Genomic DNA, 16102 nt, shown 5'->3' with positions numbered 1-16102 from the left:
CAGTAAGATGGCGAACTTCCGGCTGCTCTTCCGGGTCCTCAGTTCCCGGAGGCGCCACCTGAAGCCCAATCACCTCTCTCCCCACTCCCAATCCCAGCACCTAGCCAACAGCCACCAGCCCCGTAGCAGTAACACCACAATCACCCCATGCCCCTTCCTATATAACCCAGCACCTTTACCTAATCAAGCGGATTTCTCCAGTGAATTGCTGCTGTGTCGCTCCTTCCTTTCACCCTCCCCTGCTGCGGCCCCGAGCTGACAACAGGTGGCCGTGGTGTGGCTCCCGGCGCGCACCCATCTCCAAGCCATAGGCGACAAGAAGAGCCCCACCAGGCCGAAGCGGCAGCCGAAGCCATCATCGGACGGGAGCGACTGGGACTGCAGCGTGCGCACCTTCCGGAACGGCGCCGAGGCCTTCAAGTGCATCATGTGCGACGTGCGCAAGGGTACCTCCACCCGGAAACCATGACCTGTCTCCCAGTTGGTCGCAAAAATAAAGTGTTAGGCATCCTGGTTGGCTTTAGTAGAGGTATACACACAAATACATATACACGCACATATACGTATATTTACACACAAACATATACACACATAAACATATATACTAGTTCCTCCTACCTTAGGAAGGTATCACAATTTAATCCTATCTATACATAACCTACAAATTGGGTACTTAATACTTAATAAAAAAGCATATTGTTTCTGGTTGAAAAATGTCTCCGCAGAAATCTCTCAAACCCCTTCAGACTGTTAATCAGCGTGGAAAGAGTAACTGGTACTGAGCTCAGGACTCAGACATGGGCGGCCAGCCTCACTCCCCACAGGCCTGAAAGAGAACGCTGAGGATGAGCGTGGATATTTGGTTGAGGTTTGCAGTCGCTGGAATGACCAGCAACAGACGCCGTATCCCAATACAGCCGATCCTTGAACAGCACCGGTTAGAACTGCACAGGTCCACTTACACGCATATTTTTTTTCAATACAAATACTGGAAAAATCTGTGGAGACTTACAATTTGAAAAACATTTCTACAGCCTACTTTATCCTAAGGGTACAGTGTATATAACACATATAACATACAAAATAACGTGATTTATTGACTATTTTATGTTACCAGGAAGGCTTTCAGGCAACAGTAAGCTATTGGAAGCTGTTTCTGGTGAGTCAAAGGTTACATGCAGATTTTTTACTTGGGGGGGGACCCCTAATCACTGCATTATTCAAAAATCAACTGTACTCCACACAGCTGTGAAATAAAGGTAGATTTGAAGATGTCTCATTAACTAGAGTTAATTTACAGTTTTAAATTTTCTGGCACTATAAGTGTAGTGGGTTGAGGTGTGCCCACTCCCCACCCAAAAATAAGATGTACCTAAGCCCTATTCCCAATAACTGTGAATGTGACATTGTTTGGAAATGGGGTCTTTGCAGATGTAATTAAATTAAGGATCTCAGGTTGAGCTCATCCTAGATTTAGGGTGGGCCCTAAATCCAAAGACTGGTATCCTTACAAAAAAAAAGAGAGGGAGATTTGACACACCTGAGGAAAACCTGTGAAGATGGAGGCAGATAGGAGTAATAATGCCACAAATCAAGGACTGTCAGGAGACACCAGAAGCTGGAAAAGGAAGGATTCTCCCTTAGAGCCTTTGGAGGGAGCACGGAGTTGCCAACACCTTGATTTCAAAGTTCTGGCCTCCAGGAACCATGAGAGAATAAATGTCTAATGTTTTAAGGCCACTGAGTTTGTGAAAACTTGTCATGGCAGCCCTATAAATCTACTGCAGTAAGCTTAACTATATATCATATTTTGGTCTAATGCCATTGGTCTAATGGTGAGAAACTGTAGCTCCCATTTGTATGGCCAACTAAGGCTATTTTCTGCACAACCTTCTTGAGATATACAGGTGATCTGGTGAAAAAGTCCAGAAAATAACTTAACTGTATAAATTAGTACCTTATTATTATATAATACACATCATCCATGGTACATTAGTACTGTTAAGATCACATTAAAGATGTGCAATGGGCCCTCAATACTTTTTTTCCGAAGACAGAAGCAAGCAGATCTCTGTGAACCTGTACTTGCAAGCACTGTGAAGTCTCACAGAACATGTCCTGTTAATAGTTACTGCCCTTCACCTCTTACACAAACGTGTACGCCTTGTTTATTACCATTTCTAAAAAATCAAATCAATAATCATTTTTAGAAATTCTACTAGCCCAGCTATACATATATTGCAGTGGGTTTTCAAAATATGTTACTTTGCTCACCAGGGCAATCTTTTAAAAAAGCATTCTCAATGCATGCCACTATTACTCATTATGACAAACAACAAAAAACCTGTATTCATTTCAAGCTCCATTAGAAACAAATACAGTGTTCACCAAACAGAAAAGGACTATAGGTATATATACATATGTATCTATACATGGGAAATGCCTTTTCAAGAGTGTAACTAATGCAAATGATGGATAGTACAAGGTCTCAGCTTCTGTCAAAGTATCCTTCAACATTTCCTTTTATGAATTTATAAACTGATATAATAAATTCACTGGTTGACACCCAGCACATGGGACTAGACTGCATTCTCATCTCTAAATCTGCACTGGTAGGAAAACAAAAGTTCATACACAAAAATCCATTAGATTTATGGCATATGAATTATACCTCAATAAAGCTGTTACATTAGAAAATGTCCATTAAAATGTGTATCTGGCTCTTCTAAAAACAAAAAATTGATAATGTCCAAGTTAACTCTTTGGAAAACCAAAACATTACGAGAATTAAAAGGAGGACCACTCCACATTAAAGGTGAAAGCTGGCCTAGCTCTTACATTTGACTACTCAACAAGAAGTCAGGAATTGACATGCAACACATGTATACAGAAAGTTTAAGCATGGGTCAGCTGGCCCTGCAATACAATTTAAAACTTCCAATTCCTATCAGAAAAATAAGGAGACTCATCTCAGATCAAGCCAAAACTTCAACCCTTTAAAAACAAATCTTTCTCCTTTAAGCCTTTGCTGGCAAGAAGATGAAATCAAAAGAGAACTTATTTTGAAAATAGTTCATCTTAAATCTGTACTTCAGGTCTAGATGACCAATTCCCAGTAAACCAACCATTATCTTGGATTGACCATTTTGCATTTTTGAAGCTACACTGGAAAAACTCAATCAAGAGATAAAATTTTGAAATGGAAACATCCTTCCTCTCAAAGTCAAAGATTTCCCAGGGGTACAGGACCAGACCTCCTTCCTAGCCATGCTCATTCTAAACTGAGAAACTCTCTTTGATATGACCAACCATGCATTGCTGAAACCATTTAATGGAAGGTGTTGAAGGAGTGTCAGGCATTAAGTAGACCAGAATAAATGATCATTATGACTCAATACATTTATAAACAAACCTGTCATTAACATCTCAAAGCGAAAAATGGAGTACCTCATCAACAGGAACTCAACAAAGTGCATCACTAAATGTGCTAAGTATTACAAATACGTATTCCAAATATGTCAAAGAAAAATTTTAAACCCATTAGCTTTAAAACAAACAACTTTGCTATTTTAAACATTAGAAACAAACAACCTTTGGCCCAGTCTCATTTCTTTCCATACTATTAGGAGTATACTCCCCCAAAATATATGGTAATTATTCAAATTATTTGAGCTCTTTCCCATTCATCCACCTCATCCCTGTTACAAGTATTTGTTTACAGAACATTAAGTGGTTAAAATAGAAAGGGGGAAGGGGACAGCACAGCAGTTAGGTATACAAGGTAAGTATACGTGGCACTTTAAGATAACATGGAAATGAGGAGGCATCTATAAGGTGACAGGCAAACATGATTTAGCACATAAAACTAGAAAAAAAACTGCATTTCCATACTCTGGGAACATATCAATAACAGAAAAAATTATGAATAGCTATAGTTACTCAACTCTCAACTCAAAGTATATAGGGCTTTAGGTTTCTGAACTAGAATAAATGTAGTACAATTATAGCCATTAGATGGATTAAAACAGTTCTTGGGAAAGCTAAGGGGTAAAGAGTTTTAACTCAAATTGAACCCAAATAATAACACAATCAATACCTGCTTATACCAAGATTTACCTTTGCAGGACCTGTGTCCTGTATTTCAAAGACAAATTAATCATAAGAACGCCACCCCACTGTCTGTTCATTCTAACACAAATGCAGTGTTCTAACTACTCAAAATTAAATGCATGTTTTTTCCTTAACAATGCACGCATGCCTAAACGCACACACATGCACAAACACACACACACCCCCAATCAGTTTCCGACTAGATTAAACTAGCAATCAATTGTGCCAGCGGCATGTTAGGTTAAATGAGAATGCAGTGCTCTATTAGACTACTTCCTGGTGCCACTAACGCAGCCAAATACTTCCTAGAAATTGAAGAACAGGTTTCAGTAAATAGCACTCTAAGTTTTCCCCAGCTCTTTGCCAACTAGTACAAGCAAGATGCAGAAATGTGGAAAACAAATAGTACAATTATTTGAGAACTAGCAAAGAAAGCAAGAGGAACTTACAACTAATGTCTCTGTTCCTTGGATAAGGCCCAAAGAAGGAAGAGAAATCTGTTCTCATAATTACAATAATCTAAAAGTGCACGTTGGAATTGCTTTCTTAAATTCACTCTCACACAGCACTCTGAAAATAACCCAAAATAACTATACCTCCAAAGCTGAGCCTCCCCTTCTCTTAATATCTGAGGAAGAAGAGAATTAAACTAAATCTGAAATTCCTAAATCTGCTGGTCAACAAAGGGCCAGGGCCTTCAACCTGGGTTGCACGCTCAACGTGCTACCAGTCCTGGAGCCTGGCAGCCCCTGCCTGAATGTCTGTGTGCTTCACAGGCTCAAGAGGCTCAAAGGTAGTGGCCGCGCTGAGACTCTCCAATCGCTGGGAGATGTGGGATATGTCAAGTCCCCGAGACCCAAGGAGAACTGACCTATATGAGGGTACAGGGCAGAGAGAAAAAAGTAGGATTAGCACTTGGCATTGAGTTAATAAGCCCTCATCATTTCCTGTCTGGGAGCTGGTTCACAGGGGCCACCCTACTGGGCCTTGTTTACCATACCACTTATCTCCCAATGCCTTAGTGTTTGCACCTGAAAAATGGGATCTTAAAGTCAGAATTCATTCCCACTCTGTGAAGTCATTCAGGACCCTCACTTTGCCTTAGAGCACTTGTAACGTCCCTCCCAGAGTCACTTTGAAATGTGATGAGCTTCTCCTCACATTCCTACCAGCTATACATCCAGAGCCCCAAGGGGAAAGCCTACCATTGAGCAGAACACCTTTCCACTGCCTGGTCATCTATAGGCCCCATAACCTCTTGGTTTTTTGAAGTCTTACTTGTAAAATCACAAAGGCTCTATGAATTAACATTTGGGGTAGGCGAACGTTAAGAAGAACGTGTCTTTGCTTTTATTTTTCCTACCTGAAGTGCCTTCCCTCTCCTCTCCATAGGTCCCAAGTCCCCTTGCCCTTCAGGTGCACTGCCAAGGAGCCTTCCCTGATTCCCTAGTCCACACAAATCTCTGCCTTTCCAACTGTGGGATCCTTAGGCTCAGTGCCAAACACCCTGGCTGTCTCTTAGGTTAATCCTGCCCTTCAAGACAATCTCAGAATGTGGGCCTCTTGCCCTCCTGTGCCAGCCCACAGGTACATTCCACGGGAAATGGCTACTTGACTAAGGCATGGATATGGAGGGCTAGATGGAAGGGCCAGTTAGGATGCCCCTCTGCTTCCACCCTGCTCTCTTCCACAAGAGAGCCTGCACCTGCACCTGAAGTGAGGTTCCGTACGTGACCTCACTGGGTATCGATGACCTCACAGGCCTCACTGTTGCCGTGGCAGCATGACTACACAAACCCAGTGTTCTTGGAGAAGCACTCCTACCAGTTTGAGACCAGATAGCAGTCTGGCTGCCTGAGAATGTCTCACCAGATCTACGTGCAGTGTAACTTATTCTCTGTGCCCTGGGAGGGCTGCACAGCAGGTAGGCCTAGGCGGGGCATCTGTACAAGAGTCACTGGTGGGCACACAGCCTCACCTGGCTGCCACCTGGCTTCTCCTTTCGGGCTGGCCCGCAATACGTCAGAACTTTCCCCAGCTGTTAACTAATACCTGTGTTCCTGCTCACTGCTGAGGGCAAGTGAAGTGTCATCCCTGGGCAAGCGTTGAGAAATTTCCTAATCTTTATTAATGTAGCCTTCCCTCCACCTTCGGGCTACAAATGCTTCCTTCCGGACCCTTGAGGAAATGGCAAGTGAATGATCCTGAAGTAGGAATGAGGCTGGCCTGTTCTAGGACCAGCAGAAAAGCCAGTGTGGTGATTGGCCTCTTAGCAAAAGTCAAGAGCATTTTTGTGTAAACGGAGCAGTTTGAGGAAGAGCTGTTGAGGGACACTCATAACCTCACCTTCCAACCTGGGCCCCTTCACCATGCTGTCCACATGGGAGCCCTCAGACACATCCCAGACTGAGCCTCTGAGTAGGGGGAAAAAGGGTGTCATACTGATGGGAAGAGCAGAAGAGCCAAGGGGAGTGATAAAGGGAAACTGAGACCTAACGGCTGAGGAAAAGACGTCCCAGAGGTTGCGCTGATGTGGGCCTAGACTAGGTACCCACATTCTGGCCTGAGCCTCCTGGTCACTCTGCTTTGGGATTTGCCTTTTTCAAATCTACATGGAAGTATCGGAGGGCTAGAGTTCAGCGTGGTTGAAAAAGGCAACACAGATGGGGCTCAAAGGGAGAGGGGTTCTTAACTGATTCGTGTAAGATTCTTTTTTCCAAAACTGGAAAGGTATTTCCACTAAAACTGCCTCAGAAGTGACAGACTTTAACAAATGTTTCCTCAGTTGTGGACGGGAGAGATGGAGGGGATCCTGATTGCATTGCAATCATTTTCAGGTTGAGTTTCCTCTGGGAATGGGGAACAGATTTCCTGCTCTCCTGCTGCCACAGGCTCCACGGAATTGCTCTTGCAGCCAACATCGCTTCTCCAGGGGATTCATAGAAGTGATGGGCCAAGTCTGGGTTTTAGATGCCAAGCAGATCGAATGGCTTCAGCCAGAAACTGAAAGAGACATGACGGAGGGAAGGTTCTGGCAGGACATTGTGTACAGGAAGAGTAACTGATCAGTTCTGGTTTTCTTTGCAGCAGCAGCAGCGGCCTCCCCTTTGGCTTACTACCAGCTCATCAACGAAGGGCATGTTGAAGCCCACTTCCACTGGAACGGACAGACCATCCCCCTCACTGGTGGCTACCAAGCCTATGTGACGGCACCCATGCCCACCCCAGCAAAGGTGGAAGAGAAGCCACTCCTCAGGCGGGCTCCCAAGAGGTGTCATAGTTCTCGACACTCCGACGAAAAACAGGGTTCCCCCCCACCCAAAATTAGGCGGCTGGAATCCAGTGCCAAGCGCTGACCACCCAGAAGCCTGCTCGCAGAGCCATGTCTAAAAGAAGGGCACACCGTTAAGAGCCGACGTGCAATGGTCTCACTTCCCAACCCCACCACCACCTCCCACCCCATATTAACTCTAATTTTGTTAGAATAGTGACTTTGTTTAATAAATTTCTCATTATTGTAATAATTTATTGGCTGCAGTACTGTATTTATTAGTCACCTAGCATTAATAAAAAGTGCCAGCTTTTCCTAGCACCAGTGTGCTGTGTTGTCTCAGTGCCCGAGGAGCTTCTGCCAGGCGCACCCACACGATGTGTGTCCTTGTGTCTTGCCCCAGTCCAATCCTGGGGCCACCTGGCAGTGGGGACATGTCCTGCTGCCTTTCTTCCACCTTCTCCGGGGCTCCTTCCCACCTCTGACTCACAGGGGGTGTGGCACAGACCCCCCCACCACAGAGCTCTTTCTGAATGGGCGGGTGAGATGTGGGGCTGTGTCTGGCTGCTGAGGGAGGGTGGCTGTGGCAGGCGGCTGGCTCTGAATTGCCGCTGAAGGCTAGAGCAGTGCTGATGGGACGCCACAGCCAAGCCTTTCCCCTCTGGGACAGGGAAGCTTCTAGAGGGCCCCCAGGGTGGCAGTAAAGGAGGATATGTCACAGGTTGGATCAACCATTATTCCGCACACTATGACAGTCCCAGAGAGGGAAGAGCACGGGTTTGGCTCCCAGGGCTACACAGGTCCCCAAACGCATCAGAAGGATGGGTGCTGTCCCCTCCATTCTTCACCGCTACTGTCAGCCTAGGGCCCAGGACAGGGAGGGCCTTTCGGCTTATTCTGAGAACAACCTGTCTCCTTGCCGATGCTCAAGCTGCCTGTGACTCTGCAAGGCTCCTACCCAATTCTGGGGTGCATGGAGAGAGTGGAGGGTAGAGGCTCTCAGGTCCCACAGACATCAGACAGTCTCCAGTGGACAGGTGGGCTGAAGCAGCCTCAGGCCGGACCACCTGCAGCTTTGGGCAAGTGAATCCCCTGAGCCTCATTTTCCTCCGCAGAGCATGGCTGTGGGGACGAAGGTGGAGAACAGAGCCTGGGGCCAGGTCCACACACCCGTGGCTATTGCCCTCTTTAGCATCATTCAGAGAAGGGAAACCAAGGAAGGGGAAACTGGCCGTGGAGGAGATGGCTCCTGCAGGGCGGAATGAGGCCAGGAGGGCGCAAGGCAGGCCTGAAAGGTCCAGCCCAGAGCAGTCACTGCTGACCTCGAGATGAAGCCCCCAGGAACAGTTCAGGTCTTTAGTAAGTTCTGGTGACCAGTGGGACTCAGCAGCCACAAACTCCAGCAGACCCTCCCAGGGGCAGGCACAACCCCAAAGACCTTGTCCCCGTTTGGGATGTGATCTCCGGAGGGGCCAGTCTCACTGCTGTGTGGTGTGGAGCCCTGGATGCCCCCAGAGAAAGTTGGTCTGAACCTGGGAAATGTGTGTTTCCCAGGGTCTCCAGAGGGATCAGGTTTGAGTTCAAACAATAACACGATGGATGACAAATGGCCAGCAGTGCATTGTCCCCATGAGGTGCCAAGGATTAAGGGGCACAAAACAAGAGGGGCGAGGAAAGTGGATGTTCCAGGTGGGCTCTAAGGGAGACCAGCTCGGCAGAGAAGGCCCGAGCCAGGCATCCCCCCCACCAGGATGGGCACCCTTGTGGGCACTCCCAGGCACATGTCCCCCTCCTCAGTGCCCTGTCTTGGCCCTCTTTGGACAGGAAGCTCCTTGATGGGGTCCACGCTGGTGCTATGTCCAGTCTGTGAGCGGCCACCAAACTGATGGCTTCTCTAGACTCACCACTAGTGTCTTGGGGCCCAGGCAGAGCGGGGTTGAAGAGGAGCCTCTGCCCTGAGGACCTCAGCCCTTTGCCCCAGGGTTTTGCCCACCCCCACCTACCCCTGGCTCCTCACATTGGTGAATCTGGCTGCAGAACCTTGCCAGTACCGAAGCCCCAGCCAGCCCCTGTGGCTCACACCTTCCACTTGGAGAAAGTGGCAGGGGCTGCTGGGAGGGGCAGAGGTCCCACACCCTCAAAAAAGATTACCGCACTGGCCAGATCCTAGTGGCACTGGGAAAATGGGGCATCTTCTTTCGATGCGCTTTTAGACAACTCTGTGTTGGCCTATATTTCATGGTAATTGCAAGCTATCTACCAGGCAGAGCCATGGGGTTTAGACTGCAGCTGGTTGGAAAACCCTCTCCAGCACCACAAGTATCCCCACTGGGCCCCGGCCACAATCAAGGGGACAGGCCGAGGGATGGCAGTAGCAGTGGCACCCCAATTGGTACTGCACATGCCCCTGAAACTTCCCACTCAGGGGACACCATTGCCCCCACATCCTGGCCACTCACCCATGAACCGGGAACGCTTAGAGACACTCCCAGCCCTGCCCACCGGCTTCCTGTCCGAGGAAGCCCCCCAGAAAGGAGCGCAGTTCCAGCTGGACACCCAGCACACCCTGGGGCACAAACAACTTCTTCGGTATTTTAAACATTAAAAACAAACAACCTTTGGCCCGGTGTCATTTCTTTCCGTATTATTAGGAGTGCTCCCCCAAATATATGGTATTTATTCAAATTATTTGAGCTCTATCCCATTCATCCACCTCATCCCTGTTACAAGTATTTGTTTACAGAGCATCAAGAGGTTAAAATAGAAAGGGGGAAGGGGACAGCACAGCAGCAGTTAGGTATACAAGGTGAGTATACGTGGCACTTTAAGATAACATGGAAATGAGGAGGCATCTATAAGGTGACAGGCAAACATGATTTAGCACATAAAACTAGAAAAAAAACTGGATTTCCATACTCTGGGAACATATCAATAACAGAAAAAATTATGAATAGCTATAGTTACTCAACTCTCAACTCAAAGTATATAGGGCTTTAGGTTTCTGAACTAGAATAAATGTAGTACAATTATAGCCATTAGATGGATTAAAACAGTTCTTGGGAAAGCTAAGGGGTAAAGAGTTTTAACTCAAATTGAACCCAAATAATAACACAATCAATACCTGCTTATACCAAGATTTACCTTTGCAGGACCTGTGTCCTGTATTTCAAAGACAAATTAATCATAAGAACGCCACCCCACTGTCTGTTCATTCTAACACAAATGCAGTGTTCTAACTACTCAAAATTAAATGCATGTTTTTTCCTTAACAATGCACGCATGCCTAAACGCACACACATGCACAAACACACACACACCCCCAATCAGTTTCCGACTAGATTAAACTAGCAATCAATTGTGCCAGCGGCATGTTAGGTTAAATGAGAATGCAGTGCTCTATTAGACTACTTCCTGGTGCCACTAACGCAGCCAAATACTTCCTAGAAATTGAAGAACAGGTTTCAGTAAATAGCACTCTAAGTTTTCCCCAGCTCTTTGCCAACTAGTACAAGCAAGATGCAGAAATGTGGAAAACAAATAGTACAATTATTTGAGAACTAGCAAAGAAAGCAAGAGGAACTTACAACTAATGTCTCTGTTCCTTGGATTAAGCCCAAAGAAGGAAGAGAAATCTGTTCTCATAATTACAATAATCTAAAAGTGCACGTTGGAATTGCTTTCTTAAATTCACTCTCACACAGCACTCTGAAAATAACCCAAAATAACTATACCACCAAAGCAGAGCCTCCCCATCTCTTAATATCTGAGGAAGAAGAGAAGTAAACAAAATCTGAAATTCCTAAATCTGCTGGTCAACAAAGGGCCAGGGCCTTCAGCATGGGTTGCACGTCAACGCGCTACCAGTCCTGGAGCCTGGCAGCCCCTACCTGAATGTCTGTGTGCTTCACAGGCTCAAGAGGCTCAAAGGTAGTGGCCGCACTGAGACTCTCCAATCACTGGGAGATGTGGGATATGTCAAGTCCCCGAGACCCAAGGAGAACGGACCTATACAAGGATACAGGGCAGAGAGAAAAAAGTAGGATTAGGACATCTAATGATTCATAAAACACTAGAGAGTAATATTCATTCAAAACTTCCTATATCCTGCACCCAGATGCTTTGTTTTATATCTTTCCATAAAGATTTACTCCCTAGAATTGCAGACACAACATCGCATTTCATAGTAAGAGAGTTCTTATCATGCCTGAATTAGAGTAAGGGACTTGTCTAGAATAAAGTGGTAGTATATCAATAAAATGATAGCTCAGACTTCTCCAAGCATTTTACAGAAAAGAAAATAATGAGGTAGATGTTATTCTCAATCCCTAACTGGGATGCAAAGAAGTTACCCAACTTATCCAAAGTCCAGAGCCAGTAGTCATCAAGCTCCAGGACATAAACTCTTAGGAAACATCATCCTATAATTACAGCCTCTGAAAACACATACAGTGAACCACATAATTTCAGAAGTTTCATGAATAAACTAGTTCAAACTTTATTCATTCGTTGAGGCAACTAAAAGGCCAGGAAAATCAGCGACTGCAAATGGAGGTCAAACCAGAATCCAAGGCAGTTCTCCGTGGTTTCTCTCCAAAAGCCAAAAAGCATTTGCAGTACATCTCAAGTCCCCCCTTAAGAGGGGTAATGCAGGAGGCTGTCACCTGACTAATAAATGCTTTTGAAGAGAGATGGGACTAATACAGCTGGCTTTATTTCTACTTACCCAGGACAATGTAAAAATGGAAGAATTAAAAGAAAAAATCACAGATTTTCATTTATATCTAGAATACTCTCTGGAAGAAAGAAATTTAGGGAATTAGATTAAATGTTTAGACTGTTGCTTTCGGATTAGGATTTAGTACCCTCAAATCCCACTGACAGTTTGTGTTCATTCTCAGGAACGTAGAAGAAGCTCGACCCTTTGGCAGCACAAGTAACTCTAACACCTATTGGTGGGACAGCTAAGATTTCCAATCCTGAACTAACAGACTTAATGGAGAAGAGAAAGGCCTTTTCATGTTTATTTCTGTTCTACTAAATACTACTGAAGTAGATGGTGTGCACCCAGAGGGCTGCCCACTGTAGGTCTTTGTTTCTTCTGTGTAGACAGGTCAACTAGGATGCCATCCCTGGGGCTTCCCCTCCAGGCTACCATGTCAGATACTCTTGCTTCTCTCTTCTAATAATCTTTAACAGCTAAATTTCTAGCACAGTGGTTCCCAGCCCTGGTAGCACATTAGAATCACCAAGGCAACTTTATTTCCAAAGATTTTTTAAATTAAAAAAAAAAAAAAAAAAGCTTTAGTTCCACCATTGTGGAAAGCAATATGGAGGTTCCTCAAAAAACTAAAAATAGAAATAACATTTGACCCTGGAATCCCACTCCTTGGAATTTACACAAAGGATACAACTTCTCAGTTTCAAAAAGACATATGTAACCCCATGTTTATCACAGCACTATTTACAATAGCCAAGGTAGGGAAGCAACCTAAGTGTCCATCAGTTGATGAATGGATAAAGAAAATACACAATGGAATACTATTCAGCCATAAGAAAGAAACAAACCTACCATTTACAACAACATGGATGGAGCCGGAGGACATTATGCTCAGTGAAATAAGCCAGGCAGACAAAGACAAGTGACAAATGATTTCCCTCATTTGTGGAGTATAACAACGAAGCAAAACTGAAGGAACAAAATAGCAGCAGACTCAGAGACTCCAAGAAGGAACTAGTGGTTACCAAAGGGGAGGGGTGTGGGAGGGCGGGTGGGGAGGGAGGGAGAAGGGGATTTAGGGGTATTATGTTTAGTATACATGATGTGGGGATCACAGGGAGAACAGTGTAGCACAGAGAAGGCACACAGTGGATCTGTGGCATCTTACTACACTGATGGACAGTCATTGCATTGGAGTACGGGTGGGGACTTGATAATATGGGTAAATGTAGTAACCACACTGTTTTTTCATGTGAAAGCTTCATAAGAGTGTATATCAATAATACCTTAATAAAAAAAAAATAAATAAATAAACCTTTGCTGAGATATAACTCACATGCCATATAATTTACCTATCGAAAGCATACAATTCAGTGGCTTTTAGTATATTCACGGGGTTGTACAACCATCACCACAATCAATTTTGGAACATTTTCATCACCCTCCAAAATAAACCCACTACCATCAGCAGTCACTCCCCCTATCTTCCCAGACCCAAGCAATCAGTCAGCAATCTATTTCCTCTCTCTATTGATTTGCCTATTTTACACATTTCATATAAATGGGATCATTCAATAGGTAGTCTTTTGTGACTGGCTTCTTTCACTTAGCAGACTGTTTTCAAGGTTCATCATATTGCAGCAGGTATAAGGTACTTCATTTCTTTTTATTATGGAATAGTATTCCATCACAGAGATATGCCTCATTTCCTATTTATGAATGTATCCATTCATCAGTGGATGGGTATTTGCAATGTTTCCACTTTTTGGCTATTATGAAAAATGCTGCCATTCATGTAAAGGTTTTTGTGTGAACATGTTTTCATTTCTCTTGGGTATATACCTAGGAGTAGAACTGCTAGATCATATGGGAACTCCGTTTAGCCTTTTGCAGAACTGCCAGACTGTTTTCCAAAGCAGCTATACCATTTTACCCTCCCACAAGCAATGTCAAGCGTTCCAAATTTTTCCATAGCCTAGCCAACACCTTCATTACCTTTTTGATTACAGCCATCTTAGTGAAAACCCCTCTTTAACCATTATGGAGGGAAAAAAAACCTCTTAATACAAAATTAAAATAGTAAACTTGTACCCATCAGCCAGCTTCAACAACTGTCAAGTTGTAGCCAATGCTGTTTCATTAACATCGCTACTCACTTTCTCTTTTCCAACACCCGAATTATTTCAAAGCCGATCCAAGATATTCCCCCCAATTATTTCATCATTTAAAAATTTGTGTTTGTTTGAATGGGATACAAATAAGGGCTCTACTTGTGAATGACTGACAGGCCTCCCAAATCTCTTTTAATCTACAGGTTTCCCTTTCATCACCTCATCTTTCTTTTTTTTCTCTCTTACAATTTCTTTGCTGGAGACTCTGGAATATGTGCCCTACAGACTAATCAAACCACTGCTACTCAAACTTGAAATGTGCATGTGAATTACCTGGGAAGCTTGTTAAAATGCAGATTCTGATTCATGTATCAGTATTTCATTTCTCTTCATTATTGAATAGCATTCCATTATATGGATATGTCACACTTTGTATTTATGAATGTATCTGGGATGGGGCTGAAGATTCTCCATTTCTAAAAGCTCCTACATTGATTTTTATATTGTTGATCCATATAGCCTACACTCAAAGTAGCAAAAATGGAGATTCCCACAGGTTTTACTGATTGCATCCTCATGTCACTTAACATATTCCTCTGGCCTCTGTGTTTCCTATAAACTGAAAATGAGCTCTAAAGTTTTGATAGGATTCTTGTGGCATTATTTTTTTATTCGATCATTCCAGGCTTTCATCAAGAGCTATGTTAACAACTGGTAATCTCTTTCTAGAACTTAGCAGAAACTGATGATTTGTTATTTAGATTCATTAATTCCTCAGAGGTTGGAAAATGGTGGTATATTGTATCTTTATTAACTGGAGTATTTCCTCTCAGAGAAATTCTGAGTGAGGAAGCTCTATGGTAGATCCCTTTGCCTTCTGACTGACTCCATTTGCTTCCCCCTGGGGTCCTGCAGGGCATGCCCTGCCTGTTCCTAGAGAACATGAGAGTCACCCCCATGTCTATAAGTCTGACCATACCCAATTAAAGCAAAGCCCAGGTACTTTTAAAACACTTTCTTTTTTTTATCAGCAGGTATGTAAACACATTTGTATCACCTGCTTTTACAGTTTTATTGAGATATGATTCACATACTATATAATCACTCATTTAAAATGTGTAATTCAGTGGTTTTCAGTATAGAGTTGTGTAACCATCACTCTATAACTGACTTTAGAACATTTTCTTCACCCCAAAAAGAAACTGCTACCCACAAGCAGTCACTCCCCATGTCCCCCAATCTACCCATTCCCTAGGCAACAACTAATCTACTTTCTAACTTGTAGACTTGCCTATTCTGGACATTGCACATAATAGAACTCTACAATGTGTTGTCTTCTGTGACTGGCTTCTTTCACTTAGCATGATGTTTTTCAAGGTTCATCCATGTTGGAGCAGGTAGTTCATTCTTTCTTGATGCAAACAGTATTCCATTACATGGATATGCTATATTTTATTTATCAATTCACCAGCTGATGGACACGTGCTGGTTTCCACATTTTGGCTATTATGAATAATGCTGCCAAGAAGACTCATGAACTAGTTTTTGTGTGGACAATTATTTTCCTTTCTCTTGGGTATATACTTAGGAGTGGAAGGGCTCAGTTGTATGGTAACTCGATATTTAACTTTCTAAGGAACTGCCAGACTGGTCTCCAAAGGGGCTGCACCACTTTACATCATACCCACAGTATATGAGAATTTCTACTTTCCCACATCCTTGCTAACATTTGTCGTCGTCTTTTTGATTATAGCTATCCTAGTGTGTATGAAGCGTGTGAAGTACATTCTTGTTTTTGATTCACATTTCCCTGATAGGTAGTGATGTTGAGCATCTTTTCATTTGCTTATTGGACACATATATTATCTTTTGGAGAAATGTCTATTCAGATCT

The 16102-nt window shown here is 43.8% G+C and overlaps 1 pseudogene; it reads right to left on the bottom strand.

Moving 5' to 3' along the window:
- The window catches only part of LOC140847008 (metallothionein-1E-like), a 93537-nt pseudogene that overhangs the window by 57979 nt on the left and 19456 nt on the right, over window positions 1-16102 (bottom strand).

Source organism: Manis javanica, chromosome 17 (assembly GCF_040802235.1).
Source record: "Manis javanica isolate MJ-LG chromosome 17, MJ_LKY, whole genome shotgun sequence".
NCBI classification, from domain to species: Eukaryota; Metazoa; Chordata; class Mammalia; order Pholidota; family Manidae; genus Manis; species Manis javanica.
The sequence above is the reverse complement of the archived record's forward strand: the minus strand, read 5'-3'. Positions and strand labels throughout refer to the sequence as shown.